Genomic DNA, 20,378 nt, shown 5'->3' with positions numbered 1-20,378 from the left:
GGGGCTCAGATCTGACCCTCAGCCTAGGAACTTCATATGCCTCTGGGCAGCCAAAAAGGAAAGAAAAAAGAGAGAAAGAAAGCATGTACAGGAGTTCCCATCGTGGTTCAGCGGTTAGTGAACATTAGCATTCATGAAGACTTGGGTTCGATCCCTGGCCTCACTCAGTGGGTTAAGGATCCAGCATTTCTGTGAGCTATGGTGTAGGTTGCAGACGTGGCTTGGATCTTGTGTTGCTGTGGCTGTGGTGTAGGCTGGCGGCTACAGCTCTGATTTGACACCTAGCCTGGGAATCTCCATATGCTACAGCTGCAGCTCTAAAAAGACAAAAAAGAAAAGAGAAAAAAAGAAAGAATGTGCAGACTTAACAAGACCACTCGTACCTGCCGAGCAGATCAAAATAAGCAGATGACAGCACTTTCTCTCCGTGAACCACATAAAGTCATCTGCTTTTTATGGAGAATGAGAAGCTAAGGGGCAGGCTCTTCAGGACAAGGTAGCCACAAAGACGTTGCTGAGGCCTCTTAGGGGGAACATCTACTGCCCTTTTGTGCTAATTTGGAGAAGCTTGAGGCTGTAAAACTCTGTCCCTGCTGGGCATTTAGAGATGAAATCGTTGGTCAGGAATGCACTTTCTTGCACCTGACCAGTGACATCAGTCTGTTTGTGTGTTCAGGGCAAACGTCAGGGACATCACTGGTCAGATGTGGTCCGTCAAAGGAGACAGACTGTGCCCGACCTGGCTGCCTGACCTGTGCCCCTCCAGCTCCTTCCTATGGCCTTCTGCTCACACGGCCTGCTTCCCAAAGGGACCTTCCCACTGTCACTGCTGGCCCAGAGCCTTCTCCTGGGAAGACCAGCTGGCTGCCCCTGGTTCCCTTCTGGGTCCCAAAGTGAGCTCTACAGTCTGACCTCGAAGAAGCAAACAAATCTTTGTCTCAGGTGTCTATCAAGCTGAGCCAAGGGAAGAGGAAGAGAACACAATTCGACCCCTTGCCTGGGAATTTCCATATGAAGCAGGTGTGGCCCTAAGAAGCAAAGTAAATAAATAAAATAAAATGATGAATGTTTATCATTTCATGCTGTTTTGAGGCATCCAGAATCCTAAAGAGGCCTAGCTGGATGGTTCTGGCTCCAGATCTTTCAAGAGGTCATAGTCTAGAGGCTGACCAGGACTAAGGTCATCAGAAGGCTCAGCGGGGGCCAAAAGAGCCCCCTTTTTTTTTTCCCCCCCGCCATTCCTGTGGCATATGGAAGTTCCCAGGCCAGGGGTCGAATCGGAGCTACAGCTGCCAGCCTACACCGCAGCCACAGCAATGTGGGATACGAGCCCTGTCTGCGACCTACACTGACGCTTGCAGCAATGCCAGATCCTTAACCCACTGAGTGAGGCCAGGGATCAAACCCGCATCCTCATGGATACTAGGCAGGTTCTTAACCCACTGAGCCATAACAGGCACTCCAAGGCAGGCATTTCTACCTTCATCTTACAGACATAAAAACTGAAGCTCTGAGAAGGTAGCTGCCTCAAGTCCCACCAGGAGTTACAGACCTGGCTGGCACTCTGTCCTGCCCATCTGCTCCTAATGACCACCAACTGGGCAGCTGGGCCTCCAAAAGGAGTCCAGAGCCAGGCCAGCAATGCCCAAGCAAGTCACCTAGTCTCTCAACACCTCCTCACCTGTAAATGGTTAGGATCAGTGCCGACACTGGGCGATAAGATAACGTGAGCGAAGTCTCAGCTCAGCACCCATTATAGGACAAATACCCAGTAAATACCAGCGGGTATTCGAACATTTCATGAACTTCACATGTTAGTAAGGTTCTTGCAGGCCCACCTGCCCTGCTTCCTCAGAGTGGGGAGGACAAGTTGGAAGCTATGGAGTGAGGATGCGGCTGGAGCATCCAGGAGAAACAGCAGCTGTTAGTCTGTTCACACGGTCACCCCCCTGCTGATGGGGCCACCAGCTACGGTTTACACCATTTACACTGCTCAGAGGCAGAGGACACGGGTGAAAAATAGTGGTCCCTCCAGCTTCGAGAGCCGCCCTCTGTCTCACAGTAAAATGCAGTAAAACTCGACAGAGGCTGATCGATGTCCCCCCACTTCATTCTCACCACCACAGACAAGGGGGGTAGGGGGAGTTATTAAGTCCATCAGTCTAATGTCTCCACATCAAGTAGACATTCTTGACACTGATTACTCTTTCCCGGCACAGAGCTGGGTGGAGGTGGGTGGGGATGGGCCAGGGGTGAGAGGAGACAGACGCCAGTATCACCATGCGCCTGAGGGCCAAAGGCAAAGCAAGCGTGAGAGTCAGCTTGGCTGATGTTTTTTAAAAGACACTGACATCCCCGGGCAGGCCAGACGGATGCCACATCTTCCTGCTATTAGGCAGAGCCTTCGGGAGCCTGGCTGTCAAATGCAGAAAGCTGCATCCCCACACTGTTCTGGGAGGAGACCCCATCTCCACCAGCCTGCAGGTCTTATGCAACCCTCCTCTCTGGGTCGCCCCGTCGTGTAAAGAAGAGCATCATAGGAGTTCCCGTCGTGGCGCAGTGGTTAACGAATCCGACTAGGAACCATGAGGTTGCGGGTTCGGTCCCTGCCCTTGCTCAGTGGGTTAATGATCCGGCGTTGCCGTGAGCTGTGGTGTAGGTTGCAGACGCGGCTCGGATCCTGCGTTGCTGTGGCTCTGGTGTAGGCCGGTGGCTACAGCTCCGATTCAACCCCTAGCCTGGGAACCTCCATATGCCGCGGGAGCAGCCCAAGAAATAACAACAAAAAAGACAAAAGACAAAAAAAAAAAAAAAAAAAGAAGAGCATCATAGAGAGTTAGGGCTGCCGACATCCACTCGCCAGCTAGGGGTCCTCACCTGTCACCCTCGCCTTGCAGGGCCGATGCAGGGGTCATATGAAATAAAGTAGACAAAGCTTCCCTCGGACGCCTGACCTCCAGAGATGGTCAACACAGGAGATGTTTCTCAGTGCCTCCTGCCCCTCTGGTTGAGTTCTGGAACCCAAGGGGGTCTTTGCAAGCAAAGAAATCCCCCACCTAATGTTCCCCACTTACAGCATCTTCCCTGGGACCCCTGGCTGAGGCCCCTGGACCCAAGAACCAGCCTGCGAGAGCTGCGAGGTGTGGCGCCTTTCAATAAAAGACTTTATCCTCCAAAAGCAGTGCCACATGGCAGCCTTAAACAGGATTACTAGTCACTCTGTTTGAAAAGACCAGACAATTAGAGCAAGATTAAACAAATGCTTTACAGCCCTCCCCTAATCCCTGGGTTGTAATCAAACAGGCCGGCTCTAATCTGGGATCCTACTGAATCTGCCTTCCAGGCTCCTGGAGGCCTTAGATGTTGGCCTCAAAGCGCAGCCTCAGGACATACACACTCCAAGGTTCCAGCCTTGGACTGAGGCTTTGTCAGCAAGGACGGCTGCCTTCGCTGAGGCTTGGCACTCTCCTCATCTGCCCATCTCATGGAAAGAGAGAAGAAAAACTGCCAGGAAACCCAAAACAGACCCTCTCCTTCCGGTCTCCCTTGTCCATCTCAAAGGGCCCCTCAGGGAAAGAACATCCTCCCTCTACCCGGAAACCCCTCTTGGAAGCTGCAGTTCATGCTATTTGCACACTCGGCCGATGAAAGGAAAACAATATGTGGTCATGACGTATGATTCTGCCAGGAAAGGGGGTGAGGCGCCGGCACGGGCTGCAACATGGATAAACTTGAAGACACCACGCTGGGTGGAAGAAGCCTGGTACAAAAAACTGTAGGAGTCCATTTACTAGAAATGTCCAGGGGAGGCAAATCCACAGAGACAGAAAGCAGATGCATAGTTACCAGGGCCTGGGGGTTTAGGGAGCCATGCAGGGTGATGTGCAGGGGTTCCTTTTGGGAGTGATAAATATGTTCTGAAACTGACAGGGGTGATGGCTGCACAACTCTGAGACTATCCTAAAACCCACTGAATCGTACACTTTATTTATTTATTCATTTATTTTTGTCTTTTCAGGGCTGCACCTGTGGCACATGGAAGTTCCCAGACTAGGGGTTGAATCAGAGCTGCAGCTGCCGGCCTGCACCACAGCCGCAGCAATGCAGGATCCAAGCTGCTTCTACGACCTAAATACACACAGCTCAGAGCAACGCCAGATCCTTAACCCACTGAGTGAGACCAGGGATCAAACCTGGATCATGGATACTAGTCAGATTCATTTCCGCTGGGCCACGACAGGAACGCCTGAATCGTACGCTTTAAATTAGTAAATTGAATAGGATGTGAATTATATTCCAAAAAGGCTTTTAAAAAAATGCAGAAAAAATAAAAAATAAAACCAAACCTATAGAAAACAACCACTTGTAAACAACCAAGTAAGGCTGCTCTGAAGTGGAGCCTCCCTCTGCTCCTGAGTCCCAACCCCCTTGTCACTCGCGGGACAATGCTGTCCCAAGCTCACTCTCATCCCAGAAGCCCCAGCTCTAGGGCCAGTGCTGGAGGAACAACAGGAAGATGCAGTCCCCCCAATCCCCCAGCTACATCTACAGAGCCAGAGGCCCCAGGAGACAGGCGTGGGCTGGGCAGAGACTGCTGCTCCTCATCTTCCACCCCCCCCACCCCCCCACAGAGACGGAAACCCCCAGGGAATCCCCCAGGACGCCAACATCCATCTGGGGCCATCCTCTCTCTGCTAAAACAACAGCAGCAAACAAACAATAGCAATGAGACCGGGTGCAGAGGCTCAGCAGCATCCTGGACAAGTCTCCCAGCACCCGGCCTCCGAGAATCTCAGGAGCGGGGCGACAGTGGTCAGAGGAGACTATGGTCAGGGTGGGGAATCTGAGGTTTGTGGGGACAGAGCTGGACCCCGTCATCTCAGGGATGAAGCCTATCACTTGAAGGAGAGATCACCACACGCAGGCTGGGGTCCGAGGGCACAGCTGGCCCAGGGTAGATGGGGCAGGGGTCGGGGGTGGGGGGTGCTACGCGAAAGGCTTATCAGGACCAAGTGGACAGCAAAGCATTGTTCAACATGCCAGACTGCGCCAGGCCACATGGGACAGCGTCACAGACTTTTTTTCATTTTTTTTCTTTTTAGGGCCGCATCCACGGCATACGGAAGTTTCCAGGCTAGGGGTCAAATCAGAGCTGCAGCTGCCAGCCTATGCCACAGCCACAGCAACACTAGATTTGAGCCGCATCTGCAACCTACACCACAACTTGTGGCAATGCCAGATCCTTAATCCACTGACCAAGGCCAGGGATCTTATGGAACCCACATCCTTGAAGGGACTATGTCAGGTCCTTAATCCACTGAGCTACAATGGGAACTCTGTCACAAACTCTCTACAAAACTTATTTCAGAAGTACCTGTCTTATTTGAGCCTTGCCAACCCAAGGGCTGACCAGACATTCTGGGGGCATGGGTGATCAGCTCAGATCACCACTCAGGGGAATGGAGTTGAGGGGCACAGCTGAGGGTGGGTGGCGGGGCAGGGCTGGAGTACAGAGAAGCTCAGGGAACTTCTAGCTTCTCTGAGAGCTCAGATGGGGCTTCCCAGAGGCGGTGCAATGGTCCTGAGGTTTCTGTTATCTGCTCTGCCCCTGGAAAGCGGGCCAGTTCTCTGGAGACTTTATCCAAACAGCTGCCTCCAACTCCAGCCATAAAGCAAGGAAGTTGGGAAGCTGGTAATGGAGCTCTCCCCTCCCCCACATGACCATAAATCCTGGGCAGCCCTCTACCCAGACACATCAAAGGCTCAATGTCTCTCTGAAACCACACCCAGGTGGTGGTGTGGGATATAGGATCTGCTTTTCAAAGGCTTAAGGACAGGGCGGGGGAAAGGGATGGGTGGGGTGACAGGACTGGCAGCCTTGGGGGAGGTAGCCACACATTTATCCAGAACTGGTTGAGCACCCAGTGCCAGGTTGGCAGGGGCCGGGACGGCGGAGGGGGGACGGACTACGACACCCGCCTCCTCCTCCCTTGATCAGAGAGAGGTGGAAGGGCCCTTCCTAAGCCTGGGCTGAGGGCCTACAGACCAAAGGAAAGAAGTGATGAAGAAACAGAAGGTTCCTAAAAATCTCCCCAAACCCCTAACACCAGCCATTAGACCCCAGTAAGCACTGGCCTGGACTGTGTGCTTAATCTCTTGGGCAGACAAGGACACTGGAGTCCCTGGGTGGCTTCTAGATGACCAGAGACCCTTCCATTGTCCCTGGCCACCTGCAGCATACCCCCCCCCAGGGCAGAGGAGAGAAGTCCCTGTGCTTAAGGATTGACAGAGGCCCCAGGAGAGCATTGGCTCTGTGACCCTCCCAACTCACAGCTTTCCTGAGCCTCAGTTTCCCTAGCAGTGCGGAGGGATCATAAATACCTCCCTCAGGGAGTTCCTCTGAGGTTCCACAGGTCACAAACCAACTCGTATTGTTCAGTGGGTTAAGGATCTGGTGCTGCTGTGACTGTGGTGTAGGCTGACAGCTGCAGCTCCGATTCAACCCCTAGCCTGGGAAGTTCCACATGCTGCAGGTGTGGCCCTAAAATGCAAACAACAACAACAAAACCAAACCAAAAAAACCACCTCCCCTCAAAGGACAGCTGAAACAGGCAGGTTAAGGACCCGTGTGTAACTTGGCCTGCTTAAGCTCATTTCTTTTCTTTTTTTGAGCTCATTTCATCCTCGCTCCCACCCTAGAAGGTGATATTTTATGGTTCCCATTTTGCAGAGTATGACTGATGGGGCCCTTTCCGAGGCCACAAAGCTAATACCCATTTGACTCCCAGGCTCAGGGTCTCCACTAGTCGCCAACCTGCTTTCTGAGCCACACGTGTTAGGCACTGGCCATCCTTCCTGCTGAGCACAAGCACAGGGGGAGCAGGTGGGTGAGAAACCGAGGCGGGAGCCAGGTTGGCCAGCAATGCTGGTCCCTCTGCGGGTTAGGGACAAACAGGATAGAGGAGGCATCGGAATGCCTCTGGGGTTCCCACAACCAAGCTTTCAGCTTTCCATCTGCCTGGGCAGGGGAGGGAGTGACTTCCACAGGCCCCAGGACAGACCCAGGGGCCAGGCTCTGCCACTGGGTCCCTTGTGTGCCTCTGCACACCTGTCCCCTCACCCAGCTCCATGGCGATCAGTCTCCTATGATGCTGTGATATAACAGGCAATATATTTGGGCTTCATCTCCCAGTACCCGTCACGGAGCTCCTAAAATCCTTGTCATTTCCTGGATGAGTGTTTATATAATGCTAATGAGATGACAGGGGCTGGAAGCCAGAAAGACCAAAGCATGATGAAAGGGCCAGAACTTTCAGCCCTACTCCCCGACCTCCAGCAGGGGAAGGGGCTGGAAGCTGAGCTAATGCCATAGAGTGAAATCTCCATGATAGGTTCTGGGAGCTTCCTGTGGATGAGCACATCAGGAGGGTACGGCAGCCCAACTCCACGGGGGCCCTTCCGGACCTCGCCCCAGGGACCCCTTCCTCTGGCTGTTCATCTCTGTCCTTTATCACATCCTTTATAACAAACCAGTAAAAAGAAGTAAACGTCCCCTGAGCTCTGTGACCTTCCAGCAAATTATTAAACCAGAGATGGGGGAGGGTAGGAACCCCAATTTGGAGCCAAGTCAGAAGTGGGTAGCAGAGTTCCCCTTGTGGCTCAGCTGGTTAAGAACACGACTAGTATCCACGAGGATGCGGGTTTGACCCCTGACCTTGCTCAGTGGGTTAAGGATCCGGCGTTGCCACAAGCTGCAGCATAAGTCACAGATGTGAGTTGGTGCCGGTGTTGCTGTAGCTATGGTGTAGGCCAACAGCTGCAGCTCCAATTTGATCCCTAGCCTGAGAACTTCCATATGCCATGGGTGCGGCCCTAAGGGAAAAAAAAAAAGAGAAGTGGGGCATACAGGACCCACTACCAGTGACTGGGGTCTGAGGTAGTGGGGAACAGTCTTGTGGGACTGAGCCCTTGAGCCAAGGGGTCTGAACTAACCCCGGGAAGTTAACATCGGGATGGAATTGACTGGTAGGACATGAGAGTGGTGCCCACAGAGAAAGAGAAAATTGCTTGGTGTGGAAAACCGATACATCTGATGTCAGAAGTGATGAGCAGAGAAACAATTTTCCTTTATTCTCCATCAGAGAAATGAAGGACTCAGACTGGAATGACCTTTAGAGGCTCCTGGCTGATGTCAGGGCAGTGCTGGACTTCTGACTCACATGGTTCTTAACAAATACCACACCTTCCCCCAGAGGCAAGATCAAGGCCACACAATCTCTCCTTTCTTCTATTTATCAACAGACACTTGTGGAATCATAAATACATGACAATATTTACATGACCAGATTAACTTCTGGGTTCTGAGGTTCACTTGAGCAAACATGTTTATCTTTCCATCAAGCAGCACTTTGAAAGTCACTTCTTTTTCGGGGCGCTGGAACTCACAGCACAGCATCTGCAGTGTGAGGGTGAGGACGAGAAAGTGGCAGGCTGGGCGGGGTGCTGAGAGCCACACACCAATATCCTTTTACAACCGGCTGATATGGAGTCAGAGCCTGGAGTGGGACGCCCGGGTCACAGGCTCAGCCCCTTGGGAAGCAGTTATCTCGGCGCTAGACCAGAGCTACTGGCAACAGCTAGACTTGCTGGACAAAGTCACCCCTCTGGTGACAAGGGGACTGGAGCAAGTCTGGGCCCCTCGCCTGGCCCTGCCATCTTTAGAAACCCTCGTCTCTCAGGCAGGCACCCACATGCGTACATCCTGGATTTTACAGGCTGAGTTAAAAAACAAAAAAAAATTCTTTCAGGTACTCAACACTGCAAGACATCGTGATGCTGCCACCAGCCTGCCCCCTCCTCCCCCCGCCTCCGACCTGTCAGCCGCATGAAGTCAGATGAAGCCTTTTCTAATACACACATCAGAGCATGACATGCCTCTGATTTAAGCCCCTCAGCGCTCCCCCTCGGTTTTCAGGATGACATCCACTCTCCTTAACCAGCGCACAAGCCCCCTCAGCCCTCCACCCTGCCCTGGCTCCTTCCCTGGGCTCAGCCAGTGCTCCCAGCACAGCCCCCAACCCCACTGCACCTCCCCCTGGCCTCTGTGCCTTTGCACTGGTGATTCCCTCTGCCAGGAAGGCCCTGCCCCACCTCCTGGCTGGGGTGAACTTGGCACTCTATGGAGTCCAGCTCAAGAGTGAGGGCCCAAGGAGTAGCCCCAGCCCCTCATCGTGTCATGGCATCACAGCTGCCTGCTGACTCAGTCCTTTTAGGTGGCCAATGAGCTCATGAGAGTGGGGACCAGACCCGATTCATCTCTGCAACCCCTGCTCTGAGCCCACACTTGGGGCTGAAGGACGGGTACAAGCAAGTGCCGCCCACTCAAGAAGCCAAAGTGGGCCGGTGGTTCCATTTGCCTTCCAAGATCTAAAACCCCGAATAACCTTGGGCAGGGGTGCAGAAGTGACTTCGCAGGATTAAGCATCATGTTCTTGCTCCAGCCCTGTGTGCACACGCCCATGGGCTTTGTTCAACGAGGCCTCGGAGGGGAGCTGGCTCATGGGAAACCACGTCCCACAATTGGTGACTGCACAGCAGGGATATTTTATTCACGAGGACGTCACAGGATTCTCACCAGCCTACTGACTCCTATCCTTTTCCACAGAAAGTGTCTCCTGGGCTCACGTCCTGGTCCTTGCTAGGTGCCAGCCCAGGTATCTGCTGCTGCCTAGGAGGGGGCATCAGAGGTGGGGAGCAGGCAGACTGAGGCAGGCAGGTGTGAGGAGGGGAAAGAGGCCAGGAAGCCCCCGGACTCCCTCCTCTTGCAACTGTAGGCTAAACAGGGGTCACTAGGTGGCTGGCCTTGGCTGAGCAGTGAGGACTAGGGACCAGGAGATAAACAAGGCTGAGCTCTTGTCAGGAGATCCAGAAGAGAACACAAGCAGAAGACAGAATGTGGCCTGAGAAAGCAGGGGAGCTGCCCCGCAGGCCCAGAACCATCCAGGCCCAGCCCTTGTCTGCCAGCCGCTCTGCCATAGGAGCCAGGCTTGTGGAAGCTGGGTGGCTGAGGATGCTGGACTGGGACCACTGGCTGGCCCCCTTTCTAAGCTCCTAACAAGCAGGCACTGAATAGGAACCACCTCCAGGGAGTTCCCGCTGTGGCTCAGCAAGTTGTGAACCCAACTAGTATCTACAAAGATGTGGGTTCAATCCTTGGCCTCACCCAGTGGGTTAAGGATCTGGCACTGCTGTGACTGGCAGTGTAGGTTGCAGATGTGGCTCGGATCTGGTGTTGCTGTGGCTGTGGTAGGCTGGCAGCTGCAGCACTGATTGGATCCCGAGCCTGGGAACCTCCATATGCTGCAGGTGCAGCTCCTAAAAAAAAAAAAAAAAAAAAAAAAAAAAAAAAAGAACCACCTCCAGGAGTCCGCCCCTCCATGCAAGGTCCCGACAGATAAGCACCCTCCTTCCCTCTCCTCCCACAGACCCCTCCTCCTGCCCTCCTCTACCACACGGCCCCCCCCCGCCCAGGGCACAAACGTGCTTTGGGAGGGAGCAGCAAGGAAGTCTGTCTTCCCGCACAGCACAGCTCAGTGGCGGCGTGGCTGGGGAGGTGTTCCAGCAGACTTATTTATAGCCAAGCACCCCGGCCGCGCTCTCCAGCGCTGCCTGCCTCGCTTGCCTGCCTCGCTTGCCTGCCTGCTTGCCTGCCTGCCACTAGGGCTTTTCAATCCATGTCTATATTTATCCCTCGAAGCCGTTGGGATAATGGCAAGGCCAGAAATAGCCTTGAAGACATTCACGTGAAGATGATGGACAGGTGTCCGGCTCCCACTGACCTCGCCCCCTGCATCTGCCACTTGGCCCTGGGTAACAGGGAACAGCTGGATGGGGCTGGGAAGGCAGTCGAAGCCAGATGGGAACAACATAATCCCTCTTTCCCTGCTGTCCGTGGTCCTCTGTGGTGATGCAGTGGACAAGTCCAAAACGATACATCACAGCTGCCGGGCTGCAGGGAGACCAAAGTTGACATGGTCCCCTGACGGACGTCAGCATGTTAATCAGCTCAGAGAGAGAATGGAGACTCAAAGCAGCAGGCATGAGGGCTCGGCCAGTTCCCAGGCACACGCTTACCAAAAGCAGGTCACCCATGCACCAAGGTTGCAGGGAGACGCCCTCCCGGCTTCCCCCCTCCCACCAGGACACAGTCACAGGGCAGTGGAAGTGTGTGCACCGTCTTCTGCCTACCCGGCCACCTTCCACCTCCTGGAAGGGAAGACAACTCTAAGACAACCTGGCAGGTCAGGAAAGAAAAAGCAGGGACCTTAAGGGAACTAATGGGTGGCTTCTGCTTCTCAGCTTCAGCGTCCGGAAAGAACTCACCATCTGAGATCAGATGCATATCAGAGAGAACAGTGCATCAATAGAGGGAGGCACAGGGTGCAGCCAGAGCCGAGAGAAGGCAGCAGCCAACTACCTGATGGAGAAGATTTCATAGAAAAGGGGGCATTTCAGTAGGGTTTTGAAGGATGCACAGGAGTTTACCAGGAGAAAAGGGGAAAGGCACAGGGAACAGCATGAACCCAATGCCTTTACTACTCAAAATGTGTAGTATGTTTGTGGAATGGGAGAAGGGCCAGGTGGCACCAGTATAGGGTCAAGAGTGGTGAAACGGACATCAGATGGGGAAGAGGCTGGACCCAAACACAGATCTGATATGCAAAGTTTTTGAGCACATGGGATTCAGGAGACTCACCCAGCACCTTGTGGCTGTGGCTGTGGCCTTACTAGGATATTCTCTGACCTATCACTGCTCCTAACAGGGAGGAGATTTTTTTTTTTCTCTTTTTTTTTTTCTGTCTTTTTGGCATTTCTTGGGCCGCTCTTGCGGCATATGGAGGTTCGCAGGCTAAGGGTTGAATCGGAGCTGTAGCCACCGGCCTACGCCAGAGCCACAGCAACTCAGGATCCGAGAGCCGCGTCTGCAACCTGCACCACAGCTCATAGCAATGCCGGATCCTTAACCCACTGAGCAAGGCCAGGAATTGAACCTGCAACCTCATGGTTCCTAGTTGGATTCGTTAACCACTGCGCCACGACGGGAACTCCCAGGGAGGAAATTTCTGATCTCATGCTGCCCCCCTCCTATGACAGGGCCCCCCACCCTGCCCAGATCTCTAGCCCTGCAGTCCCAACTTATGTCTGACTCTCTATCCGTCCCCACCTCCCATGAGCCCCAGCCTGTGCCAGGTCTCCCCAGGGGAGCCCAGGGCCCTAGGAGCACCCTCCCAGGAAGGAAAGAACCCCAGTCTGTGGAGTGACCACAAAGTGCTGGGTGCTCTCCCTGGAGGGCTCCATTTTGGTTCTATGTAATCTTGGAGACTGGACAAGATAGGCGTCAACCTGTCCATTTCACAGATGACGACATGAAGCCTCTGGAAAGTTGAACCTCCCAATCTTCTAAAGGCTATGCTATAGTTGGGAATGGAGCTGGGTTTGGAATGAGGTTCATCTCAACTCTGTAGGTAGCAATTTTCAGCTTCTTCCTTCCCTCCTGGAAATCCTTGATGTGTGTGTGTGTGTGTGTGTGTGTGCACGCGCGTGTGTGCACACATGCTGGACTTTTACAGCTTCTAGCCCTCCTTCTGGCCTGATGGCCATTTCACCATGCTCAACCTCACACTTATGCCACCTAACCTTTCTCCCATTTCCCAAATAAACCACATATTTTGAACACTAAAGGCTGTTCCCTGTGCCTTTCCCCCTTCTCTCCTGGTAAACTCCTGTGCATCCTTCAAAGCCCAACTGAAATGCCCCCTTTTCTATGAAATCTTCCCCATCAGGCAGTCAGCTGCTGCCTTCTCTCTGCTCAACACTCTCTGATATGTGTCTGATCCCAGAAGGCAAGTTCTTCTCCCTCACTGGGCCCCATTACCTGGCAGAGTAAACATCTGCTCGATGAGTGACAGCACCCAGAGCTGTCATTTTTGTCCCCTACTCCAATTGTTTTCTAAGCATGGAACCTCACACCAGGACTCCCTTGAGTGATCAAGGCAAACAACAAGCCCAGGTGCTCCTGGACTCTGCCTCCCCATCTGGGTGGCACACAGGCTGCCAGGCTTTCCCCCAATCCTCAGAGAACACCCAGTGCTGCCAGGTTGGGGAGCTGCTGCTCTCCCAGGGCTCCCACAGCAGGACCACCCCTGGGTGAGTGAACAGGTCTGTCTTTGTGCCTGGGGGGCAGCAAGGCCCTGGGGACTCCAGGCCACATCAGCAGCATGGGGGCTCTGGGGACAGTTGCTGAACTAACTCTCTGCATGGGGGTGGGGGTGGGGGGCTCCTGCTGGGGACACAGCCTCCTCGCAGTGGTGGATCACAGAGCCGGAGCCTAGGTGCCGAGGAAGGAACAGGGACCACACAGGGCTGGGTCTTGCTGCTTCTGAATTATCCAAACTGCTCCTGATTCTGGAGGCCTGGCTCCAAACGCTCCTTGCGTCCCTGGGTTTAAGGTTGAAGTGCCTCTTGGAGTTGAAGCCAGTCTGGGAACCACCCGCAACCTCACAGAGCACTGTGCCAGACCCTCCACATGAAGCTAGATTCCCAGGGTGCCAGACGCCTAGAGGGCCTTCCCGGAGGTGATCAGAAGAAACCCTGAAAAGAGGGGCACCCCAAAAGCAAATTCTGCATCCTTTAAATCATCATGGGTATATTCCCTGAAGTGCACTCACAGTCCAGGGAAAAATACTTAGAACATCAAACACAGACACAGCCCTCACCAAGCATTTTATAAAGATATTCTTGGAGTTCCCACCACGGTGCAGCAGAAATGAATCCAACTAGGAACCATAAGGTTGCATGTTCGATCCCTGTCCTTGCTCGGTGGGTTAAGGATCCAGCGTTGCCATGAGCTGTGGTGTAGGTCACAGATGTGGCTTGGATCTGGCATTGCTGTGGCTGTGGTATAGGCCGGCAGCCATAGTGCCAATTAGACACCTAGCCTGGGAACCACCGTATGCCGCAGGTGTGGACCTCAAAAGACACACACAAAAAGATACTCTCATTTAATCCCTATGATGACATGCAGAGAGCATTAATCTTACCATCTTACAGATAAGGAAACGGAGGCTGAGAGAGGTGAAGGGGCCAACTCCCCCAACTCCCCCAGCCAGGTCTGAACCCAGGCAGCTTAGTCCTGCATTAACCACCACACTATACAGTTCTCCAGAGCAATGTTATAAAACAGCGTGCGCTGAAAAACGGGACGGCCACCTTGGAAAAGTCTGGCAGTTCCTCTGAATGTTAAACAGAGAATTACCGTATGACCCAGCAAGTCCCCTCTGAGGGTCATACCCAAAGAAAATGAAACGTAGGTCCACCCAAAAACATCTGCATGAATGTTCACAGAAGCATGAATCACAATAATCAAAAAGTGGGGGAGTTCCCGTCGTGGCGCAGTGGTTAACGAATCCGACTAGGAACCATGAGGTTGCGGGTTCGGTCCCTGCCCTTGTTCAGTGGGTTAACGATCCGGCGTTGCCGTGAGCTGTGGTGTAGGTTGCAGACGCGACTCGGATCCCGCGTTGCTGTGGCTCTGGCGTAGGCCGGTGGCTACAGCTCTGATTCGACCCCTAGCCTGGGAACCTCCATATGCCGCGGGAGCGGCCCAAGAAATAGCAACAACAACAACAAAAAAAAAAGACAAAAGACAAAAAAAAAAAAAAAAAGTGGGGAAAACGTAAATCCTTATCAACTGATGTGTGGATAGATGAACAGCGGTCCACACACTGTGGAATGTTATTCTGCAACAGAAAGGAATGAAGTACTGATGCAGGCTACCACCTTGAAGAAGCTTGAAGAAGCCAGTCACTAAAGGCCACATAGCGTAGGATTCCATTTATACGAAACGTCCAGGGGAGGCAAAGCCATAGAGACAGAAAGCGGATGAGGAGTTACCAGAGGCTGGAGAAGGGAAGGGACAGCTAAGGGGTGTGGGGTTTCTTTGGGGTGGGGGGATGGTGGAAATGTTCTAAACTTGACCGTGCTGATGGTTGCACAGTCAGTGAATATACAAAATACCCACTGAATTGTACACTTCTTTTTTTTTTTTTTTTTTTTTTTTTTTTTTTTTTGTGGCTATGCCCATGGCACACAGAAATTCCTGGGCCAGGGATTGAACCTATGCCACATTAGAGACAATGCCGGATCTGTTAACTGCTGTGCCACAAGGGAACTCTGGGATTGTATACTTTAAAATGGATGAACTATATGCTATGGGAATTATATCTGCATTGAGTTTAAAAAGAAACTACGCAAAACCAGAGGTGTGTAAGCCCAGCTGCTCGGGGAGCCAGGGCAAGGGAGTCCCTTCTGCCTGCGGGAGGGGCAGCCTGGGCATCTGGGTCGCCACACCTGGCATTCCGCTGGCTTTCCATTCTTCTGCAAGCTGGTCCTGTCCCCTACCTCCTATGTCACACGTGAGACTCAGGACATGGTACACACTTATGGAAGACAGGCTGAGGCTGTCTGTCCTCCAGCACCCTCCTTGGCACTGTGCTGCCCTAACTCCGAGTGCGCAGTCCTCCACAGATGGAAGGAGCCATTCTCCCCCAGGCCCTGCTCCCCACACAGACACGGAGAGCTCTGCCAGTCAGGTGCATGGTGCCTGTCCCACAGCAGGGCAGACCCGGGAGCCTCAGCTGACTCTGACGGGTAGGGTTCACTCACGTTAGGAAAGGAGCCCTGATATAAGGAGCACCTATTAAGCGCCAGGCACCAGGCAGGGCGCCCCACACCACTTCTCCCCTCTGGTCACATTCTTTTCAAATCTAGGTCATCTTTGCAAGATGCTTTCATGGTTCAAGAAAACAGGCCCATGACCTCAGATGTCCCTTGCGATGGGAGTAGAGTGCACGCGTCACAGGGACGAGGCTAGCCCTGGGGCAATGTGTGACGCTGGCGGAGTCCTTCTACTGGGAGGCCAGCTCCCCACCGTCACCTCATCTGGTCCTTGCCCGCGTGGCCCACTTCTCGGGTCCACTGAATAAGCTTATTCACAGGAAGGTACCAGGGAGGGCGTACGACACACTTTCCAAGGGTGTTTATAACTTGAACGAGAACTGGATGGAAGACATGGAGGGAAAGGGGGAGGCATGGCCCTCCTCCCAAGCCCCTCAAAGTGCAGCTCTGATTTCTACCTCCAGCACACAGCACCGCTCAGTCACACATTAGAAAAATAATGAGCACCCATTAGAAAAATAATCTCTGGACTTAAGGCAGCTCCTTCTACCTGGGAGCCTGTCTCCTGGAAAGCATACTGGGCAGACAAGCCAATGGACTCACTTTTCTCAGGGACACTGATGCCAAGAGATGTGAATCCTGAAATGCACCACCAACGTGCATTAGCACCTGACCTCAGCTGTCCTGGAGAATGGGTGCACCTGTCGGTGGTTTGTTTGTTTGTTTGCCACACCCATGGCTTGTGGAAGTTCCTGGGCCAGGGATCAAACCTACACCACAGCAGTGACAATGCCGGATCCATTAACTGCTAGGCTACCAGGGAACTTCCTGCCCAGGTTTTTTTGGTTTTGTTTTCTGCCGTCCCCCTACCTCCTCTAGCCTCCAAGGAAGATGCCAAAGAAAGGACAGGGGCTGGCCTGACAGACTCAAGCCTCACTTCAGCTGTCAGGCCAGGGATCTCCCACCTCTGAGCACCGCACTGTTATCAGCCCTGTCCTGGGCTCACCTGTGGTCATCAGGGTGCTCACCAGACCCAAAGGCACAAGAACAGCTTCTGGACGGCAGATACAGCTCTGATTCAACTCCTAGCCTGGGAACCTCCATATGCTGTGGGTGTGGCCCTAGAAAAGACCAAAAATAAAACAAAACGAAAAAAACAAACAAACAAAAAAACCAAAACAGCTCTGGAGACAGCCCATAAGTTGCTCCATGGAAGGAATTCCAACTTGGCTTCAACAGTACAGTACTTCTGTTGTGATAGGGACAGAAAAGTTAAAAGGCTGAAAGAAAAAAATCAAATGGAATTTTCCCTCTTTGGCCTCCACAGAGAGGAAAAGCAAAATCTCTCTTTACCTTCCCCAGATAACCCATGCACCAAGGAAACTGAGGATGACACCCAGATCCAAGCTTCACCTTCCGATGGCCTTCTGGATTCCAAGGACCACCAGTGACCTTAAAGCCAGCCATTAGAGCAGGCAGGCAGTCTAAGAAAAGTTACCTGCTCATCACCCTTCACAAAGAAGCACACAGGAAGTCCCCACAAGAAAAGGTTGCCTCCCGGGGTAGGGGACACCTGGGTCCTCACAGTTTAAATGAAGCCTGTGCCTGCTGACTTGGCTCTAGGCAGCAAGATTCCAGCCCCCACCGACACTCCTTGTCAACTTTTATTACAAGTGATGACTCGTAGTTTAAACAGAGCACCTTGGGGTACAGACAGAGGCCTGCATTCCCTGGGGTATCTGGTGGCTGCAGTGGCTGTTTAGCATCCGTCCTCAGACAGAAAGCCTGAGTGTGGACAGCTCTTGCACGCAACTCACATGTGGGCCCGATCACCCACCATCACCAGAGGCGTTCCTGGTTCACCTCTCCATCTCCCCAGGCTGTTAGGTCCTGGAGAGCAAGGATGTCTTTGCTATCTGTCTATCTCTCTATTTTGCTTTTTAGGGACGCACCGCAGCATATGGAAGTTCCCAGGCCAGGGGTCAAACCTACGCCACAGCCACAGCAACACAGGATCCGAGCCACGTCTTCGACCTATACCACAGCTTATTGCAATGCCAGATCCTTAGCCCACTGAGTGAGGCCAGGGATCAATCGTCACGGATACTAGTTGGATTCTTAACCCACTGAGCCCACAATGGGAACTTCTCAAGGACGTCTTATCTTTGGGCTGGCACTTAGTAGACACTCAATAAAATCTTCAAAAACATGCACAGGAGCATTGCCTCCGATCAGCCCAAGCACTCAAACATGACCACCAAGACCTCTGCCCACCTGAGATCGAAACACAAACCCAGAGAGAGTCGTTCAAGGCCCAGGGCACCCAGAATGGTCAACATACAATACCCCAGATTTCTGCCGGCTCCTGGAGTGTGCCCAGACCCCATGCTCAGCTGCAGCATCGGGGGCCAGCCATTCTTCCCTGGGGCCTCAAACCCCTGCAGGTTTCCTCCAAAAACCATCCATTGGTTCAGCTACAAAAACTGCAGTATTGGAGCCAGAAGCCCAAGTCTTGGCACTGACACTGACCGGCTTGCTGTGTGATTCTGGACAAGTAACTTCCTTTACTGGGCCTCAGATTCCCCACAGCTTAAGTGAAAAGGTGGCACTAGATGACTTCTTGGGTCCTTCCAAGTCCATGAGAACCTGCTTTTTAAAAGACCACGCAATAGGCTTTTCACAAAGATGGCGCCAAAGATGAAGAAGGAAGCCCCTGGCCTTCCCAAGGCCGAAGCCAAAGCAAAGGCTTTGAAGGCCAAGAAAGCAGTGTTGAAATGCGTCCACAGCCACAAAAAAAAGAAGATCCAGACGTCACCCACCTTCCAATGGCCCAAAACACTGCAGCTCAGGAGGCGGCCCAAATATCCTCGGAAGAGCACCCCCAAGAGAAACAAGCTTGACCACTATGCCATCATCAAGTTCCCCTCACCACTGAGTCAGCCAAGAAGGCAGAAGACAACTACCTTGTTTTGTGTTCACTGTGGATGTCAAGGCCAACAAGCACCAGATTAAACAGGCTGTGAAGAAGCTCTATGACATTGATGTGGCTAAGGTCAGCACTCTGATCAGGCCTGATGGAGAGAAAAAGGCATATGTTCAACTGGCTCCTGACTATGATGCTTTGGATGTTGCTAACAAAATTGGGATCATCAAAACTGAGTCCAGCTGGCTAATTCTAAATATAAAAGTCTTCACTAAAAAAAAGTAAAAAATAATAAAAAAATAAAAGACCACACAACAGGGGAGTTCTCATTGTGGCTCAGCAGGTAGAACCCAACATAGTGTCTGTGAGGATGCAGGTTCAATTCTTGGCCTTGCTCAGTGGGTTAAGGATCCGGCATTGCCATGAGCTACAGTGTAAGTCTTAGATGCAACTCAGATCTGGTGCTGTTGTGGCTGTGGCGTAGGCTTATGCCACAGCTCCAATTCGACCCCTAGCCAGGGAACTTCCATATGCCTCGGGTTCGGCCCTTAAAAAAAATAAAAAAAGCTACGTGGGATCCAAGCCCCGTCTTCGACCTACATCACAGATCATGGCAACGCTGGATCCTTAACCCACTGAGCAAGGTCAGGGATTGAACCTGCAACCTCATGGTTCCTAGTTGGATTCGTTTCCACTGTGCCACGACATGATCTCCTTTCCAGACTTACCTTTAAAACACACCTGGAGCCCACCTTCATCACCTCCACTGTTGCCACCCTGGTCCAGCACCTGCCACCCCACCCACTGCATCTGTCTCCCCACCAGCTTCCCTTCACCCCATTCAGTCTATTCTCAACAGAGCAGCCAGAAACCATCCTTCAGATCCTGGCCCTTCTCTGGTCAAACTCTGGGGTTGCACCACATCTCACTCAGAGTCAAGGTAAAAGTCCAGACAGGATCACAAGGCCCTGTTAGATTCAGGCTCCCATAGTTCTCCAACCTGCTCCCCTGCTCTTCCTCCCCTCGCTCACTTACTCACTCACTCAGATTTCTTTAATACCCCAGACAAGCCCCCGCCTCAGGGCCTTTGCACAGGCGGTCTCCTCCACCTGGGAAAACCTCCCAGCTCTCTCTCTTACCTCCTTTAGACCTTTGCTTAAATGTCCCTGACTTGGAGTTCCCATTGTGGCTCAGCGGTAATGAACCCTACTAGTGTCCATGAGAACACAGGTTCTATCCCTGGCCTCACTCAGTGCGCTAAGGATCCAGCGTTGCCGTGAGCTATGGTGTAGATCACAGATACAGCTCAGATCCCGCACTGCTGTGGCTGTGTTATAGGGTGGCAGCTGCAGCTCTAATTTGACCTGGGAACTTCCATATGCCATGGGTGTGGCCCTAAAACCAAAAAAATTAAAAAGTCTTGAGAGGCCTTCTCTTCCCCTGTTCATTTAGCTTGGCTCTCCATCTGATGTACCTAAATATTTTACTGCATATTTTGCACACTGTGCATCTACCCTTGCTAGAATACAAGCCCGGGAGAGCCAGAGTTTTAAATGCTGTATCACTCCTTTATACCCAGTTCCCAGAATAGCAGCTACTCACTAAATACATGTTGAATGGCTATGTTTTGATCGTCTGTGGGTTCAACCACACTGCTAAAATGAAAAGTCTCAGGCCACACACCCTTCCAGCTTGAAGGACATCATCTCAGGAGTTCCCC

At 52.5% G+C, this 20,378-nt stretch overlaps 1 protein-coding gene and 1 pseudogene across 7 annotated transcripts in view; one reads left to right on the top strand and one right to left on the bottom strand.

Moving 5' to 3' along the window:
• Positions 1 to 20,378, bottom strand: part of PITPNM2 (phosphatidylinositol transfer protein membrane associated 2) — a 155,378-nt gene that overhangs the window by 97,507 nt on the left and 37,493 nt on the right. The window lies entirely within an intron of this gene.
• LOC110256866 lies at positions 14,972 to 19,033 on the top strand (annotated as a pseudogene).

The sequence above is a fragment of the Sus scrofa genome, chromosome 14, assembly GCF_000003025.6.
Source record: "Sus scrofa isolate TJ Tabasco breed Duroc chromosome 14, Sscrofa11.1, whole genome shotgun sequence".
Taxonomy (NCBI): Eukaryota; Metazoa; Chordata; class Mammalia; order Artiodactyla; family Suidae; genus Sus; species Sus scrofa.
This window is presented reverse-complemented; position numbering and strand designations above follow the sequence as displayed.